This window comes from Homalodisca vitripennis, chromosome 1 (genome assembly GCF_021130785.1).
Source record: "Homalodisca vitripennis isolate AUS2020 chromosome 1, UT_GWSS_2.1, whole genome shotgun sequence".
In the NCBI taxonomy this organism is placed as follows: domain Eukaryota; kingdom Metazoa; phylum Arthropoda; class Insecta; order Hemiptera; family Cicadellidae; genus Homalodisca; species Homalodisca vitripennis.
Window position 1 is genome coordinate 142,407,772 of NC_060207.1, and position 19,889 is coordinate 142,427,660.

The 19,889-nt window shown below is 32.9% G+C and overlaps 1 protein-coding gene across 1 annotated transcript in view; it reads right to left on the minus strand.

The window, feature by feature from the left end:
* The window catches only part of LOC124372502 (atrial natriuretic peptide receptor 1), an 884,633-nt gene extending 865,656 nt beyond the window's left edge, over positions 1 to 18,977 (minus strand). The window contains exon 1 of the mRNA XM_046830913.1: positions 18,844 to 18,977. The gene's annotated coding sequence lies outside the window, so the exon portion shown is untranslated. The remainder of the gene's footprint in view (positions 1 to 18,843) is intronic.
* Between the last annotated feature and the right edge of the window lie 912 nt (positions 18,978 to 19,889).

A 19,889-nucleotide genomic window follows, 5' to 3' on the forward strand; every position in this document is an offset into this window, starting at 1 on the left:
CGTGCGTGCGTGCGTGCGTGCGTGCGTGCGTGCGTGTGTGTGTGTGTGTGTGTGTGTGTGTGTGTGTGTGTGTGTGTGTGTTCAAGTTCAAGTTCAAGTTCAAAATTCCTTTATTCAACACAATTTAACAATATTACAGTACAATTTTACTCCCAGTGCGCTTCAGTCAGCGCGTGCGGGAGTGGAGTTGATGAATGCAGTCTATTTCAGTCCATTTTCACACTACTTGCTGTACATATCAAACTATACCATGTAATTACTCATCTTAAATATTTATCCAATTTAAATTAATTTTAAAGGTCTATAAACATGCTATATAAAGTAAATACGTAACTAAACATTGCATTATTTGTTAATATTTCTGCAGTGCAGGACCATACAATATATGTCCTTTAAATTTTTAAAAATTTAAAAATTTTTCAAAATTTTAAATATAACGCCAACAACAAAATGAATAAAACGTAACAGAAATATAATAAATATAAATATCAAACAACAATGCAATAAATAAATATATATATATATATATACACACAGGTTAAATAAATAAATAAGTAAACATTAACAGGCTAAATAAATAAATAAGTAAATATTAACAGGTTAAATCAATAAATAAGTAAATATTAACAGGCCTAAATAAATAAATATGCTAAAATAAATAATTATGTAAATATCAACATGCCAATAAATAATTAAATAAATAAAACAAGTAAAGAGTTAACAGTTTGCTATAGGCATGAAATAAAACCAATACAACGATGACACAGTAAACTAGGCATGCATATCTGGCAGTTTGCTTACAAACTCAATTGCTTTCATCTTTACTTTTGGCTTCTTTTCAAATATAATATTTTGGCCACTATGCGTCAAGAACCTATTATATATCTGAGGTCCCAGATAGCAAAACTGATGCCTGCTGCGTTCTTTTGTTAACAAAGGTATTTTTAACAACAGGTTTTGACTAGATCTAGTAAAGCGATTAATTTGTCTAAATTCAAATTGGCCAAGATATTTCTGAATATGCATGATTACTGAGTACTGATAAAGCTGTCCTAAATCTAAAAATATTATTTTCTACAAATAAGTGGCTCATTCTATCCATGTGCTTTACATTGTAATTATTCTGAGAGCATTCCTTTGGTTCATAACTATGGTATTTAAAAAATAAGTTGTGAAGGTCCCCCCATAGTGCACAATACCAAACCTCAGCAGGCTCTCAAACCAGGAAAGATAGACATTTTTTTTAATTGATAACTGTAATGCAAAATCCCTCAGGTTGATAAAGAACATAGTTTACTTTTCTAAGCTTTTTGACAGGAAATTTATATGGTGATCCCATTTAAGACATTTATCTATTGTACAAGCCTAAATACTTCACACAATCTACTACTTCTATATTACTACAATAACAACTATATATACATTGGTGCTTGTGACAAAATAAATTATATTCATTTCTTAAAAAATTCATTTGAAAGAGTGATGGTCAAAAAAATATTAAGCATTTAGATTTACTACTGTTAATTAAAATTTTTATTGTTTGATAACCAATTAGAAATTTTGTCCAGATCTTTTGCAATTTTGAATTTTAATGCCTCTCTGTTATATGCAGAGCACACTAATGCAGTGTCATCAGCATATGCAAATACCGATGAGTACAATTCCAAGTCCAAAAGATCATTTATGTACACTAAAAACATAATGGGGCCCAACACCCCCCCCTGAGCTGTGCCGTGGTATAATTCTAGAGGACTACTCAAAACTTTGTTTATTTTTACCACTTGCCTCCTACCTTTGCAGAAGGATTCCAGCCAGGAGAGAGCGAGACCACCAAAACCATAGTGCCTGAATTTTTTCAATAAAATTTCTATGTCCAATACATCAAATGCCTTTTGAAAATCCAGATAAACGGCCATAGTGTAACTATAATTATCTGATGGTTTAACAATTGCGGTTACATGCTTTTCTATGGCTAAATCTGTACCCCTACCAGGAAGGAAACCATATTGGTTACTAGAAAACAATGATCTGTTACAAAAATAGTCCAATATCTTATTTTTAATTAATTCTCAAATACTTTAGCAATGACATTAATCACTGAGATAGGACGGTATACGATGACATATCTGAGCTATCACCAGACTTAAAAACTGGTACAACAGAGGCTATCTTAAATTCATCTGGTACTCGTCCCTTGAATTTAATGATTTTTTAAACATGCTGTACAAAAGTGGAGCAAATATATCTAAGTTACTTTTCACTACAACTATACTTATGCCATCAACACCTGTACTTCGCTTATTTTTCATTGACTTAATAACATTAACAACATCTTCAAAGGTACAATCAAATTTATCAAACAATATTTCATGCTCATTATGATTATCAATGAATAAATCACACCCAAACGCCTCATGTTTCAATTTAGAAATTACAGTAGTGTAGTATTTATTAAATTCATTACCAACCAAAATTTTCATTACCTGCTACATTGACCAACTCGTCTGCTATTTTCATGACATCTAATGATTTCTTTTTATTTTTAACAATTCCTTTAATAACACTCCAGTACTTCCTTGAATCACCTTTACAGTCATCAATCAAGGAAGAATAATAAGCAATTTTTGCTCTCCTAATTTGACTAGTTACATATTTTGAAAAATTATTACATTCATATTTTAAATCTAAGTTGTATTTATTCCTAGAATAAGTCTTATATAGACTATTTTTTCCTATTAATTAATCTAATTAGGCTATCTGTAACCCACTCCTTTCTTCTTTTATTTTTACTATTTAATTTTTTGAGGGTACAAGAGGCTAAATAACAATCATTATAAATTTTATAAAAATTAGCTACACTTAAATCAATATTATTTACACTATACACATTATTCCAGTCAGCCAACTGTAATTGCCTTTTTAAACATTGCGTTATCTACTATTCTACAATATTTGGATGCTCTACATTTTTTTAAAAACTCTGATAAAGAAATATGCAAAGCATAATGGTCAGTAATATGCACCATTACAACATTACTTTTAACATTAATATTTTTTGTGCTTCTTACAAGGACATGATCTAAACAGGATTTACTATTATTAACAATTCTGGTAGGTGTATTAAATTTAAACTTTGAAAACCGAATGACGAAATAACATTTAAATATTCCTTACAGGAATTATTATTTTTAAGGAGACAAACTGTTTAAATCCCCTACAATAAGTGTTGGATTAAATTGACTTATTTAAAATTGTTTCAAAATCTGCTCTAAATCGATTAAATGTGAATTTACACTGTCTGTAAACACAAGTTTACACTGTGTGTGTGTGTGTGTGTGTTTTTTTTTTTTTTTTTTTTTTTTATAGAGGTACGAAAAAGATCTTCCAAAGACACCGCCATCGCTAAACTCCACCGCCCATCTTTACGGCAGATATACGATGTCGGGTTAGTGTGGGATTCCTACCCACTAAAAAAACATTCCTCTCCCCTCTCCCCGTAGATGGTACGGAGAGGACTGGATTGGAACCGCGTTAGCATTACTTCAATCCAGTCCGTGCTGCGTCTCACGACGTCCACTCCTGGCTAATGGTCCCTTTCTGCAATTTTGTCTCTTAGAAGCTGCTGCGCGTAGGCTGCAACGGCTGACCAGTTTTTCCTCTTTGGCAAGCATATAGGTCACCAGGCTTGAGGGGGACAGCCTGGTGCCTATGATCTCTTCGATGCTGCTCCTATAGTCCTTCCACCGAACACACTCGAAGAACGTGTGTTCGGCATCGTCGATCTTGTCTGGGCAGTATTTACACGTTTGCGTGGTGCACAAACCCATCTTAAAAAGATAGGCATTCAACTGTCCGTGTCCCGTCAGTAGCTGGGTCAGGAAGAAATCCGTATCCCCGTGTTTTCGAGAGATCCAGACATTGATGTTAGGAATCAGGCGCTCCGTCCATCTGCCCGTCTCCCCCAGCGTCCATCTGTCCTGCCACTCACGTAGCGTTTCCTTTTTTTGCTGCCGTTCTTGCCTCCTCAGCGTTGACACCATTTACTTTGGCGTCGTAGAGCTTTGGCCTTTCGAACGCCAGCAAGTCGATTGGCGTGGCTCCCGCCAATACCAGATACAGCCGCCTCCGAAACCGTGCGGTAGGCACAGGTGACTCTGAGCGCACCTCGTCGTTGCAACCGCTGCTATCTTGCGCCGGTAGGTTCTTTCTGTTTGAGGATATCCGCCCATATCTCCGCTCCGTATAGCAATATATGGAGTGGACTGCCTCTAAGAGCACCCTCCTTTTTCTGGTTCGCGGTCCTATCGTGTTGGCCATGATCCTCGACAAGCTGGACACTACCCTGTTTGCTTTTGTGCACGCGTTTGTGTGTGTGTGTGTGTGTGTGTGTGTGTGTGTTGTGTGTGTGTGTGCACGCGTTTGTGTGTGTGTGTGTGTGTGTGTGTGTGTGTGTGTGTGCGCGTGTGTGTGGTTGTGTGGTGTGTGTGCGTGCGTGCGTGTGTGTGTGCGCGTGCGTGCGTGCGTGCGTGCGTGCGTGCGTGCGTGCGTGCGTGCGTGCGTGCGTGCGTGCGTGCGAGCGTGCGTGCGTGCGTGCGTGCGTGCGTGCGTGCGGTGCGAGTGCGTGCGTGCGTGCGTGCGTGCGTGCGTGCGTGCGTGCGTGCGTGCGTGCGTGCGTGCGTGCGTGCGTGCGTGCGTGCGTGCGTGCGTGCGTGCGTGCGTGCGTGCGTGCGTGCGTGCGTGCGTGCGTGCGTTCTAGAAATTAGCACGCAGCAAGTTCATTGTTATTTATAAAATATTAAGTAATAGTCTTTCATTATCTTAATGTACATAAATACAGTAATTTACGCTATTTGAACACTTTTTAAATTTAATGTGAGGTATATTTATATATTACGTAAATTGAGTCTACAGTATACATATGAATATTCTTAACTGTTGCACCTTCTTTTTATATCCCACTAACGTTTTAAAAACCAGGTCTTCATTCTTACAGTTCAACCAACACACATGTTTATAAAAGAAATTTTACAAATTGTGAATGATTTATTAAATAATATCCCATACTTAAGTCTAATGCAACACCACTCAATGCCAGACCTCCTTGTGGGATGGGGGTCGTTTAGCAGACGAAACGTGTTTCTACTTTTAATTTGTTGTGCATTTAATTGTATTTAAACGTGTTAAGTAACGCAGTCACGTTTAAATTATATGTGGGCACGTATATTATTTATGAACAGCGCAAGGGACAGAAGAGAATCATTCAACGTTGAGGACGAGGAAGAATAACCATGTAGACGGAGTTTATTTTAACGTACACGCATATCACTGTATTTATTAATTGGTATATTATATCTTTTATTACATCTTTTAAAATTTTTTTGTTCTTCCTTAGTTTTCCAATCATGAAAATAGGGATAAATTTTAATGTTAATGTAACATATAGTACAAGACAAATCATTACAAACCAGATTTCCAAATTAATTTTTTCAGCCCTGAGTTTGCATTTCCTATACTGAGTTTATAAAATAGTGTTAATATAAGTAATTTACCTTATCTAAAATTTAAAACCCTGATAAAGTACATTTGTCACACGGAGTCAGTAATTACAGTTTATCGAGTGATATAAAGTGTGGTTCCTGTAATTAAAAGGTGCCGACGCAGTCCTATGACGTAGCTTTATTTAACCCTTGTCTGCTCTCAGCTAAAATGTTCGCGTGCTTTTAATGCAGTGTAAAGGCCACCCACCTCCCCACCTCGGTAAAAAATGTCCACAAGCTCTGTTACTCTGTAGACAGTAGACAGTAGACAGTAGACAAATGCTTTATTTCAAGAAAGTTCACAATACTTTTAAACATTCCAAGAGCTCACAGAGCTCGTGCGGAAATACTATTAACATACGAAACAAAATTAATTACAGCATACTTTATTAGTTGTCAGCCAGTCTTGTAACAATTATTAGTTCATCATTATATCAACACTATTAACTTCAAGTAACAACATGCATTTTCTATATTTAACAGAACACGCATCTGAACAGTAAATTCCGTGCCAAATTATTTAAACTACCAATTTTCACAAAAAATATCAACAATTAATAAATAAACTACTATTAAAAATCAAAAATAAATTTTTTAAAGCTACATCTAACAAAAACATCTGCAATAAATAAACAAATACAAACCAACAATAATATACAGAAAACAACTAACAGATCAACAACAATATACAATAAATTCTAACAGAAATATCAACAATAAACCATATATAATTAACAATTCAATAAATATATTTTTAATACGAACAAAGTTTAAAACGATTTACTAATTATGATATTTTGTCAATACACAAAATACACAAAATATATAAGCTATGCTTTCTGAGATGCAGACTAATACCATTACTATATATTAATTTCGTTTTTGAGAATTGCGCTCTTAACTTTCATTTTAAAACGAGGTTTCCCCTCATTTAAAATGTCGTTACCAAAGTGTACAATAATCTTATTGAAATTTTTCTTTTCCAACAAAACAAAACTGTCTTCTACAAATTCTTTTCTGAAATTCGGCGTTGAAATAGTATATAAAATTGCGAAGTTCGCGTAGGAGCATTAAATTGTTTCAAGCTATAATTTGCCAAAAAACTTATATGTATGCAACAAACCAGTCAACAAATACAACTGATCAATTGTAAGATAATCATTCTTCGAAAAATAAATAAGACATACTCTCTGATTTTTTAATAAAATGTATAGTTCTTATTGCAAACCTTTGTATCATTACAATTGATTTTAATACTGTAGGGTAAGTCCCCCCCATAATGAATGATGCCATAACGAGCTGTACTTTCGAACCAAGATCTGTAAAGGGAATTTAAATGCTCCTTCCTTAAAAAGTTTCCTTATATAATATAAAAGCATAATTGATTTTTTTGAGTTTTGATTCTAAGTACTCCACATGTTTATTCCACTTTAACTTACTATCAATAAAAAACGCCTAAATACTTAACTGAGTCAACAAAACCAATATTTTCACATGTACATTCATATAAGCATTGATGATTGTGACAGACCAATTGAAATTCTAACGTGAGATTATCTACATCGCATGAAGAACCATGAACAAAATACATTTTAGACTTTGAATTATTTATCAAAAAGCCTGTTTAATATTAACCAATTTGAAATAACCTCTAGATCTCTATTTATTTTAGCTTTAAGGGCATATCGGGTTCACAGCTTGAACACACAATAGCAGTGTCGTCTGCATAGGCAAATATGGACGAATTCAATGGAATACTCAATAAATCATTGATATAGATCAAAAACATTAACGGACCTGCCACCCCACCTTGAGCAACACCGTACCTAATGTGCAATAACTCACTATATGTATTGTTTATTTTTGACTGTTTGTCTTCTGTTTTTTGCAAAAGGATTCTAGTAATTTATATGCAAGGCCACCTATTCCATATCCCTTAATTTTGTCTAATAATATATCAATATCTACAACGTCAAACGCTTTCTTAAAATCCAAATATACAGCTAAAGTACACCTACTGCGATCAACTAGTGATGCTATTTCACATATATGTTCTTCAATTGCCAAATCAGTACCACGATTTGGCAAAAACCCATATTGCTGTGGTGAAAAAATGCTTTTGTTTAAAAAATATTTTAAAAGTTCCTCCTTAATAAATACCTCAAATATTTAGCAATAGTGTTTATAAGGGAGAATTGGCCGATATGAGGAGACGAGCATATCATCACCCGACTTAGAAACAGGCACCACAACTGCGTCCTTGAAGCTTGTGGGAAAGAACACCCTGTTTCAATGATTTTTCATAAATGGTTGTAAGGACTGGTGCTAATGTATCAATATTATTCTTTATTGATAAAATATTTATACCATCGAGACCAGAACTTTTTTGAATTTTTCATACTGGAGACTATCCTAAGGCACATCGTTAATACCTATGGTGAACTTATCAAAGTAAACAACACTATCTAAATGACTCTCAATTAAACATGTCACACCCAAAAGACTCATATCTTAAATCATTCACTATATTTACAAAATAATTGTTTAAAATAATTGCTAATAAGAATCTCATTTTCATGAACAGGCAAAATTACATTGTTAACATTGACTTTTTTCATTTCATGCTTTCTTTTTTTCATTATGTCCCTTACAACAGACCAGTACTTTTTACTATCACCATTATTTCTTCTCTATGATGGAAGAATAATAATTTATTTTTGCCTCCCTGATTCTTTTTGTTACAAGCTTAGATAAACTAGTATACTCTACTTTAATATTTTGATCCAATCTATTCATAGAAAACATTTTAAACAATGTGTTCTTCCTATTTATTAGTGAAACTAATGCATTAGTTTACCCACGGTTTACGCTTTCTATTTTTACTGTTTATCTTTTTTCAATCTATATGATTTTTTCAAGACAAGAGTTATAAATGCCATAAAAATTCTTTACACATTCGTTTACATCATCAGTAGAATAAACTGTTTCCCAATCAGCCGTGCATAGCTGTCTCTGCGCATTACTCCCTCATCAACAATTCTATAATACGGAACAGTATCATTATTGGCTTCCTTATGGATATTAGTGTGAGCAGATAACTCAACAGTTACAGCAAAATGATCACTTATATTCAGATTTAGAACACTACAATCAAAACGTATGTTCTTAGAATTTCTAATTAAAATATGATCAAGGCAGCTTACAGAGTTATTACTAATTCTTGTCGGAAGGGTAATACAATTTTTAAATCCATAAGCAGAAACTAAACTTAAATAATTTTTTCCAGACCCTATATTTTTTATTGTACATATGTTTTAAGTCTCCAATAATTAAGGTTGGATCACATGAATTCTGCAGTATATTTTCAAAATCTACTTTAAATGCATTGTAGGTAAATTTACAACACCTATAAATAGCATATAGCGATATTTTGTAAGAAAGTTTATCTTCATTTTTCAACTTTGAAGGAAATGTGAATAATTTCAGCAGTGGGCAGCAATAGCAACTGATAAGAGTGTTGCAGTCCAGAGGTCAGGTACACAGCAATGCCACCAGCCCTGGTTGTCTGGTCTGGGCTGAACCAGCATGTCATATCCTGGTAGTTGGTATTGTTCCTCTTTCACCATGTTTAATCATATTTCAGATAATATTATTATATCATATTGCTTTTCTTGATTTAATAAATATACACAAAACTCATCATAATGTTTTCCTCAAACATCTAATGTTTTAAATGGAAAATATGTAACTTGGTTCCCTTGAAACTTACATTACTTGACATACACACAGACAAACATTTGTACTAAGAAAAAATATTTAAAACAGTCATTTTAACCCTCCAATGTCTTATAGGATTTTTTCCAGCTCAATATTAGATTTTATCCAAATAGTTTTGTGATTCGGGGAATCAGATTTTCTGGATTTTCAGGCTGTGACATAATGTCCTGGGGCATAACTTACGTTACTACCCTTGTAACATTCTTGTAGTCAGTCAAGGTTTTGCAAAACGCATAGAGATCATTAGTTACTTGTTACTTTCTTTACCAGCCTTATGTGTCTTGTACATTTCATGATAGCTTTTTTTTAATCTGTGACATCCTGCGAGGTCATGAGCACATAGCTCTTATTACCAACTGTATATGCCCAGTAATGTTCAAGAGATTTCGAACTACGAGTATTTGATCTATCATTGAGTTCAGTTGTGAGAACAGACCTATTACTCTCGCAAGTAGTAAATAGTAAACGATCCAAAAATAAGTACAAAACTAATACCCGTAATATTTATAAAGGTCATAATGGACGAGACAGAAGATCACTTTTCAGACCTAAGGAAACAATGTCAAATTGTACATCGCACGGGTACCACGTTACCGTGAGAGATTTGATTATCATAACATAACAAATAGATTAGAAGTCACGGACAAACATATATTGCAAGATCACAGCTGCTCGGCATGTTATTGCTGTGCAAAATAGAAACAATTTTTAATTTAGGTACGGAATTATTTTAATATTATAATAATTGTATAAGTGTATTAAAAATTTTGGATGTATGTGCTTCTATAAAGCAAACACCAGCTATGAAATTTTATATGAAAGTTACCTTAAACCATGGACTGCAGGCAATATTTAATGTCTACCACTATCATAAGTGCTCACCAAAAAAGGGAAATGTGTATTTAATTAAGAACTCGTCTCTTCTGGACCTAACTAACTTAATATTAACAACTGATCCATTAGGAGTATTCAACTGAAACATCGATGAAGTTTTACATACAAGCCTCTCCCGCTTTCCGACTCCGACACACAGCCCTTAAACAAAATTCTGATTAATCAAAGTTGGACCTATAAATAGGTATGTCTTCAAGTAACCATAACTTGCCCAACGAGAGCTATGTGTTTAATTTTAAAAAGATACTCCTTTAACACATCTATCAAAGTTGGACGTATACATAGCAATGTCTTCCAGCACCATAACTTATCAATGACAGCTATTTATTTTATTAAAAAAAAAACCTCCTCTAACATGCTTATTAAAGTTAGACATATAAATATGAATGTTTTCAAGTAACAATAACGTACCTAATGAGAGCTATGTATTTCATTTAAAATTGATACTCTTTTAACACGCCTATCAAAGTTAAACACATAAATAGGAATGTCTTCAAGTAATAATAACGTACCTAATGAGAGCTATGTATTTCATTTAAAATTTATACTCTTTTAACACGCCTATCAAAGTTAAACACATAAATAGGAATGTCTTCAAGTAATAATAACGTACCTAATAAGAGCTATGTATTTCATTTAAAATTTATACTCTTTTAACAGGCCTATCAAAGTTAAACACATAAATAGGAATGTCTTCAAGTAACAATAACGTACCTAATGACAGCTATGTATTTCATTTAAAATTTATACTCTTTTAACACGCCTATCAAAGTTAAACACATAAATAGGAATGTCTTCAAGTCATAATAACGTACCTAATGAGAGCTATGTATTTCATTTAAAATTTATACTCTTTTAACACGCCTATCAAAGTTAAACACATAAATAGGAATGTCTTCAAGTCATAATAACGTACCTAATGAGAGCTATGTATTTCATTTAAAATTTATACTCTTTTAACACGCCTATCGAAGTTAAACACATAAATAGGAATGTCTTCAAGTAATAATAACGTACCTAATGACAGCTATGTATTTCATTTAAAATTTATACTCTTTTAACACGCCTATCAAAGTTAAACACATAAATAGGAATGTCTTCAAGTAATAATAACGTACCTAATGACAGCTATGTATTTCATTTAAAATTTATACTCTTTTAACACGCCTATCAAAGTTAAACACATAAATAGGAATGTCTTCAAGTAATAATAACTTATCTAATGACAGCTATATATTTCATTTAAAATTTATACTCTTTTAACACGCCTATCAAAGTTAAACACATAAATAGGAATGTCTTCAAGTAACAATAACGTACCTAATGACAGCTATGTATTTCATTTAAAATTTATACTCTTTTAACACGCCTATCAAAGTTAAACACATAAATAGGAATGTCTTCAAGTAATAATAACTTATCTAATGACAGCTATGTATTTCATTATAATTTATACTCTTTTAACACGCCTATCAAAGTTAAACACATAAATAGGAATGTCTTCAAGTAACAATAACGTACCTAATGAGAGCTATGTATTTCATTTAAAATTTATACTCTTTTAACACGGACGCACGGACGCACACACACAATGTCAAAATTAAAAATAAAACTGCAATTAAGAAGAAGTGAATTCAAAAAATAATATATAGTATATATAAGTGGCGATAGTCTAATTTAGTTTCAATAAACATTAAATCACAAAAAGTACTTGCTCCACCGGGACTCGAACCCAGATTTCACTTGCCGGCGAGTGTTCTACCATAGTCATGTGGTGATTATCATTTTATATATATATATATATATATATATATATATATATATATATATATATATATAATGTAAATGACGTGTTATATGACGGGGTATAACGTGTTAAATGGATATTAGTGGACGTGTAACCTCTCTTATCTATTTGGTGGTATGGCAACACTAAAATAAGTTGTCTAAAAATTCTAAGCCATTCTTATTCAGTGGTTAACATTATCAGTTGGCACTATATACTCAATTTTTGCTCCAAAATATTGCTTTTATAACAAGAAGAGGTCTACCTTACCAATATGATAAAAATAAGACTTTCCCTATCCTCTCTAATCTCTCTTATTGAAACCTGGACTTTGCTCTCTGTACCCAACAAAACCTCTTCCTATACATCTATAATAACTGTATATTTACTCGTATCTAAATCTTTTACATAACCTTATTCTGAATGAGGTTCAATTATGAACACTAAATTTCTTCTAATTGTTTTCTGAAATAGATCGCACGTTTAATTAATTAATAATTGTTAATTAGAAACTAACATGAATTCTCAGGGTATTGACAATAAAATCTTGTAATCTATAAGCAAGGACATTGGAAATAAACTATTCGAATTTTTAATTGTCTGTATTCACTTCATGAAGCATATAATTTCATCTATCAAGTAATAACACTTTTAAACCTTATTGTTTAATGGTTTCCATTTTCTGCTTTGTATGCTTGATGGAAGTCACCAGGTTTAAATATAAAATGCATTTTTATTTCTTGTTAATTTATTTTAAAAGCGCTTTCGCCGGTTAAGGCATCATCAGTTATTGTTTAGAGAAACACATATACATAAAAATAGAAAAAAACGTATTATAAAATAGTTAGAATAAAATTTAGAACTATTTGTTTCTTGTTTCTTTATCGTAAAATTAATAACTGTTAAATAAAAAGTATTTTTATAATTCTTTTTAGAAATTAATCACCCATAAAAGGAAACATTCTTTTTTAGATTGTGTTTACCTGATCATTAGAGTCATGTCGGCAACAATTACGTCGATCTGGAATGTCGTAGTACTCCACTCACTAATTAACAATATTTGCATGGTTGAGTCCTTTGATGGATCATAGGCCTCGATATCACTGAATATCAATATAGCTCGTAACCAACACCAATCTCAAAAACACTTTGATCTGTAGTTAGAAACATGTCACTATTGTCAAAGTAGATTTTGGTATCTCGTTTTATTTTAAATAAAACCACATTAAAATAAACATATATGTCACTTTGAAACTATACAATTAACCATATGGAATAAAGGAAATCAACACTTTCAGTGTTATCTAAATGTCAATAGTATCTTTAATACCAGTAGTTTTAATAGCAGCTCTATACAGAGACGTGTTATGATTCAAAAGTGTTTTAATAATAAATTACTTCAAAGCAATTATTGGATTCAATAAACAATAAAACTAAACAAAATTAAAATTGTAAAATATAATGTAAAGTAGGAGTAAAATCAGACCAGAGACACATAAGAAAAAAGAGGTCTCGTCTGAGTTGAAAAATTTCAATAATTAGTGACTTTTTTAAATTTAAAGTGATAGAGATGTTTTACTAGACGCTTGTGGCTCTCAGCAGCCTACACTTGAGACTCAAATTCGACCAATCAAGTTCCGTGTATAACACAGTTAGACAGACTGTAGTGCTAAGTAAGGACCTCTAATCACTTAGTACATAGTTATTTACCACCCTCACGTGTATGAGCATTCCAATCTCAAACATTACGCCTCTCAGCTCATTCAGAACAAGAAACTGTTCACAAGCGGAGGTAATAAGTTATACACCAAGAGTCAAACCAGGCATGGTAAAGGTTAGTAGAGATAGGGGTCGCAAACTGTTGCGTGTAAACATTATATAGATGCATTTTTACATCATCGAACCTAATTCCGAACAAATTCTCCCTTCCGTTCTCTAATTCATCTATAGAGTTTATGCCATATAACGCTATATAGCAGAAAGCGACATCTGGGAAATAATAGTACCTTCTCCTAAAGAGCATGTAAAATAAGTAACAACCGTGGTCTTCTTAATTTTATCGGCAAAGAAACACTTTACCTAGCCAGATTACGTTCGTCTCTGCACTTGCGCTTGCTCCATACCTTAATTCAGAGCTATATAAGTACCTGGTAAATAGGAGCCCATGTTAATGAAATCCAAAATTTGACTTGTCGGTTGTTATGTTTCAAAATAAACATTTTGGGACACGTCTTTCAAAACATAGTCCGTAACAATGCAAATAAAAATTGATTACAATATAAATCCTGGATATACTGGCACACACGATAAATTCGGGACCATATTCATTTCAATCGCCGTTGACTTTCCTCATACAGGCTGTCGTATACTTTTCAAATTCGTTTGACAATCCCATCTTTGCCAAAATGTTAGTATATTATAAACGCCTTTACTACATCTCAAGATTTAACTTGATTCTGATGCAACTAAGTCAAAGAAAACTCTGAGCAAATTGATTGCTTTTTCTTAGAACAAGCATTCCCTCTCAAGGAGATACCTGGCTGCAACTAGTACTGAAAGGTAGAAAGTTTGCTAGCTGAATACTAATGGACTGGTTCATGATGAAAAGAATCGTACTGAACGAAAGTAAATCAGAACAGATATTAAATTTAAGACCGAGCTTAAAAAAGTTAGGACTTGTGTTGGAACCCCATTTTATTTACTGTCTCGATGTTAAACATTAACCCAAGCTGTGTATAAGAGAAAAACCTTTCCGGTAAAAAAACCTTCTTACAAGTCAGGCTCCTAGAGGATATACAAACACACCTTGGAAGCACCCGTGAACTTGTTGAAACAGGATATGATTGTTGACCTTCAAATAAAACACAATGCCCCTGTAACAGTGGCAGGATGAATTCCTCAGTCTTTCCTTATGCCACAGTTCACTTCTCTCACAACTCAGCGGATCCTTACGTGTTTATATCGCCAAGCTGCAACATACTATTGCACTATTGAATAGTACTGAAAAGATAATACACACACTATACACGTAACACTGTCTGGACAAAAAGACTTAATGTGCGTAGTCCGCTTCACTTCCTCCACTTCCTTTGCCCCTTTTCCTAGTTCTATTTATATCAGACATCTGTGTAACAAGTACAGATAGCCTAACAAACTACCGCTAACATATAATTTATAGTAGAATGATGGATCTATTATTTATAACAGCACTGAAGCAACGTTGACAAACTGACAACATTGTATGGAAAATCTGGTACTTATATACCACGGAAGAGTTCTGCAAACCACGGGATGAATAAGATGAGACATCTGTCTCCAGATTGTAAGGAATCTTGGTGAAAGATTTACATGGATAAGCGGTGCTCGGGAATGTGTTGTCATTCGCACACAGTTCTCGATGGAGCTTTTTTCAATCCCAAGAGCCACATATTTTTCAAATAGACTACTTTTATTTAGTAGATCAATGTTAACTCGGTGGCAGAAGAGAATATCTCTTCTTTCAGTTATTATTCAATGCCAGTAAGAGAGTTAACGTTGAGATCGTCGTGTTACCATCTTTCGCTGTCATTAAAAACAATCATCATCGATTTTACCGGAAAGCCATTGTACGTTCAACTCCATCTTTTTTATCAAACAGTACAATACACTATCGCCGATACCAGTGTATGTCTAATGTTTCTTCTTTATTAGCAAGAAAGATAATTCCTGGAAAAATATTGGTAGTGTCTGAAAATGCGGCCAATAAAATAGAGAAATTGTTGTTAACCCGGTGTGTAATAAAAATATATTAAATTTATTTATTATAGGGATATGTCTTAAAAGTCCCACTCCCTATTAACTTTCTTATGAATAAAAGTTAAATTATTTACTTTTGCTATGTTTAAATGACCAACTAAGAAGTGTTTTAAGATTTTTGACCTCCCCATAAAATGAAATAGTTTCGGGGTAAGTAATGTTTTTTAAATACGAACCACTAACAAGTGACGCACTATTTTAAGGGTATTATAAAAGAAGAAGAATTGTAAAATCCAGAGGCCCCTATATAACTGTATCAAATTTGTTGGATGATAAAAGTTTGAATTGTTCTATTACTTGTGAGGAATTTTGCAATAAATTGAAATGGTAAACAATTTTAAATCGTGCGTCACTTTCAATCAGATGAGATACTCCAAATGTCTACCATTTAATTCTTGACAAAAATAAAGTCTGCATTCAAAACCGCGTCACATTTTGTAAACTTTTTCAGGCGTAATGAGATGACAGGCGTATTCGGCACTTGTCCTTAATTTATTGAAACGGCATTGCTTCGACAATAAATGAGTTCGTACAACGTGTTTACGACCATGTATACCAACAGGACGGTGTTTCACCACATTACAATGGACTTGTCTGAACACTCTAATATATATACACAGTAATGTGTTCTTTAAAGAATAAGGATTTAACTTATATAATTAGGCACATTATAATGGCAAGAACTCAGCTGTTACTTTAGATTTAATTTGTTTCAATGTAATCCATTTTGTTTCAATGCTAAAAATATGTTAACATTTTAAAAAAACAGTCCATGCTTTGTATGAAATAAGTGAGGATATACTGTAAAAATCTAAATATATATATATATATAGATTCTTAGAAAATAGTAATAAATGAATACCTCTATAATTGAGAAATTCATAATATGTACGGTATACTGGGTGCTCCAAAACACAGGTTGTGTGCTCCATAAAAGTCTGTTGTGTTCTATGTCCACAATTCCTTGTACGGTTTAATATATTTATCACAATAAGGAAAGTCTAACGGCGTCTTCTTGCATAGACCATGTTGTTTTCAACTTTCATGTTAATGCAATCTGACGTTTTAAATGTATTGTTTGTATCTGGAGACTGCTATAACTGAATTAAGCAGAACAGAAATAGGATTCATTTCAGCAAATCATAGTTAAATTGTTATAAATCCCATTTATATTTATGGTTAGCCAAATGAACTGCTGCCACTGCGTGTCGGTGCTGCACTACGGTAGTATTACTCGAGGTATTGTTCACCAATATACAATATATTTCTAGGATGAAAACGATACAAGACAGAAAGAGAACGAAATGATGTGGCCAATATTGACTTTCGTGTGATTACAGTAGGATCCTGGAGGATATTATTTTCATTCTTTACCAGGTAAGATTGTTTTGTCCAACCCTGAAGGTCGCTCTAATTTTAAAATATTTGAATACAAATATAATTTATACAGCAAATATTGTTGACAGTTTTGACAATTATTATGCCTCAAATACTCTTAAATTCTAAACAGATTTGAGTTTTAAATAAATATTGTTACTGATCACCATTTAAACTTATATGAAGTACATATACAGCTACGTGTGGTAGACCAGCTTGCTATATGGGATTATAGTTTGTGTTATTTCTTAATTCAATTAGCTGAGCGATAGTGAATCACTCATAAGGGTAAAAATTCATTTTTTCCTGTTTGTGTGTCCTCATATTTCGAGAACAAACCTACCTATAGACTTGAAATTTTGCATGAAGCTTCATTTTTATATAAGAAACATCAAGTTCCATGATGGTGCATGTCACTCCATAGGATTTACTGTACCTGAGCATTAATAAGCATTCTTACATGGTCTTATGAGTAACAATGATGCCAAAAAGAAAATAACAAAATAAATAAATTTGTAAACAAACTGAGTACAGTCATATAACATTATGAAGCCTGTTACCGCGATACGTATTGTAGCGTACTATTACTTTGTATAATAAAGTAAATAACATTTTACTCACATTCTTTCAAAATTGTTTCCGATTGAGAAAATAAGTTATTAATTTTAAGATTTTCTTCAATCTGATATTTTATAGATGGAAGCCACTCATGAAATCTATTACTTTCGAGTATTTATAAATAAATATATTAAATAACATTTCTTAATTTGTGATTTTCTAACAAACAAGTTTCGTTTAAACATTTACGAGTTTATACTTACTTTTAAGTAGCTAACTTAGGGACTGAAATATTCTTAGGAAGTATTACCGTCTGCTGGTGTCTCGTCGGCAACAGTGTGCATTCCACTCTCTCATAGCCCGCGGGAAGGCTGATACTTTTTAATAAAAGTGCTGATATTCTAAGTGATGGGGTTTTGAGGGCTAAGTTGCTTTACATAATCGTGTAGGGTTTGCTTAAAAATCCCTCCAAATTTTACTTTACAAAGGTCTAAACTTAAAAAACTAGTTAAACAAAAACGTGTGCAAGTCAAAAACATATATTTACTTTAATGTTAAGTCTGAGTTTAGTAAGATTACAACAAAATATTAATGAATCTTTTAATAACAAGTTTGTTCGCCAACTACTTTAGAATATTCGTTTCAATCTAAAGAATAAGATAATAACTTATATTTAAACTCTATTCTTAATCTATGATCCTATCAGAGACTTAACTATGTTTTACGTTTCTAACTAACATAAAGAACCAAGTGTGCGTATTTTCAGGGTTTTCCCATTTTCCAGCTCTTTCAAAAAATGTGTATATTTCCTTATTTAATTTATTTTTGAATTTAATATAGTAATTCAGTGACATGGAACATTTTAAATACGCATTATCTATCTCATTAATAGGCGTATTTGAGTTTGAGCTATAAATGACTCATTAGCAATATATAATGCAGTACTCATGTTTCAGTATGTTATGGAGATTACTAAGAATTCGAGTTTTTATTCAGACACCACCGGAATATATGATACTGGTCCAAATAAACGTAAATTTAATTTTTAGGCTTCAACGTAAAAGAAGCAATACGTACAGTAACATCACAACAGTGTGTATGCCAACCCAAAACACGTACCTGTAGAAGATTATCCTCCAGTTTATTCTCCACTGTGGACGGAAGGTACTGTAGGTAGTGGACACAAACAGATCTACAGTACGAGTATAGGAGATATGGTATCTACAGTACAAGCAAAGGCGATATGGTATCTACATCTATGTCTGTGACAGTACGCGACGCGGCAGCGACTGGACCGGACTCGATGCAGATAAAAGCGATAACAGCAGTCCATGTCCGCCCCTCCCCCACCACCCCCTCTTCCACCACCTATACTTATACACTTCTTTATCGCCTCTTACATTAACCTTTGCAATTTACAAGCCTACATTAGCGTTTACGTCTGAAAAGTAAAAACGTTTGGATGCTCTTGAAATATTTCGATAACAAACTCTGACTTGCACGGAGTGCGGAGGTGAGGCAATGATTGTCTTGTCCAGCGTAAGCAAATGTGTGTGTATTTAAAAATTCGTTGCTCGTAAACTATGCAATGCAACTTTTCTATTTGCCAGTAATTTTCTTATTTTGGTATAAAATAAGTTTGGAGGTTAAATCTAATTTAATAATTAAAAATCTTTTTTATACATTTTTTTATATTTGCTTTGTAAGGATTGGATGTGGAGTAAAAAAATTTTTAACATACATGAGGTACACAATTACTCAAATGTGAAAAGACAGTAAAAAGAAAAATGTATACAATTTTATCACGTCAATAATTTATTTTATTTTGTCAATAAACAGTTTTTTAGTTATCAATTAGTTTTTAGTTATTAATGAAAAATACATTCACATATACCTTATACTGAGCTGTGCAGAACACAGGATTCGAATATATTTCACATAGATCTGAAAATGACCTCCTCTTCTATTTCATCAAAATTGAAAAGGATGAAGGCGAACGAAAAGGATTGTGTTAAAGTTATTTAGAATATATCCTATTGTATACTAGTCTGGATTTTACCTGTAAAGTTGACAAACACTGTGTATAATAAGTATGTGCTGTTAACAGTGCTTTGTACCTATCTTAAGTTATGATCTTATGTTTGATCGTATCAACTTCAGTTTGT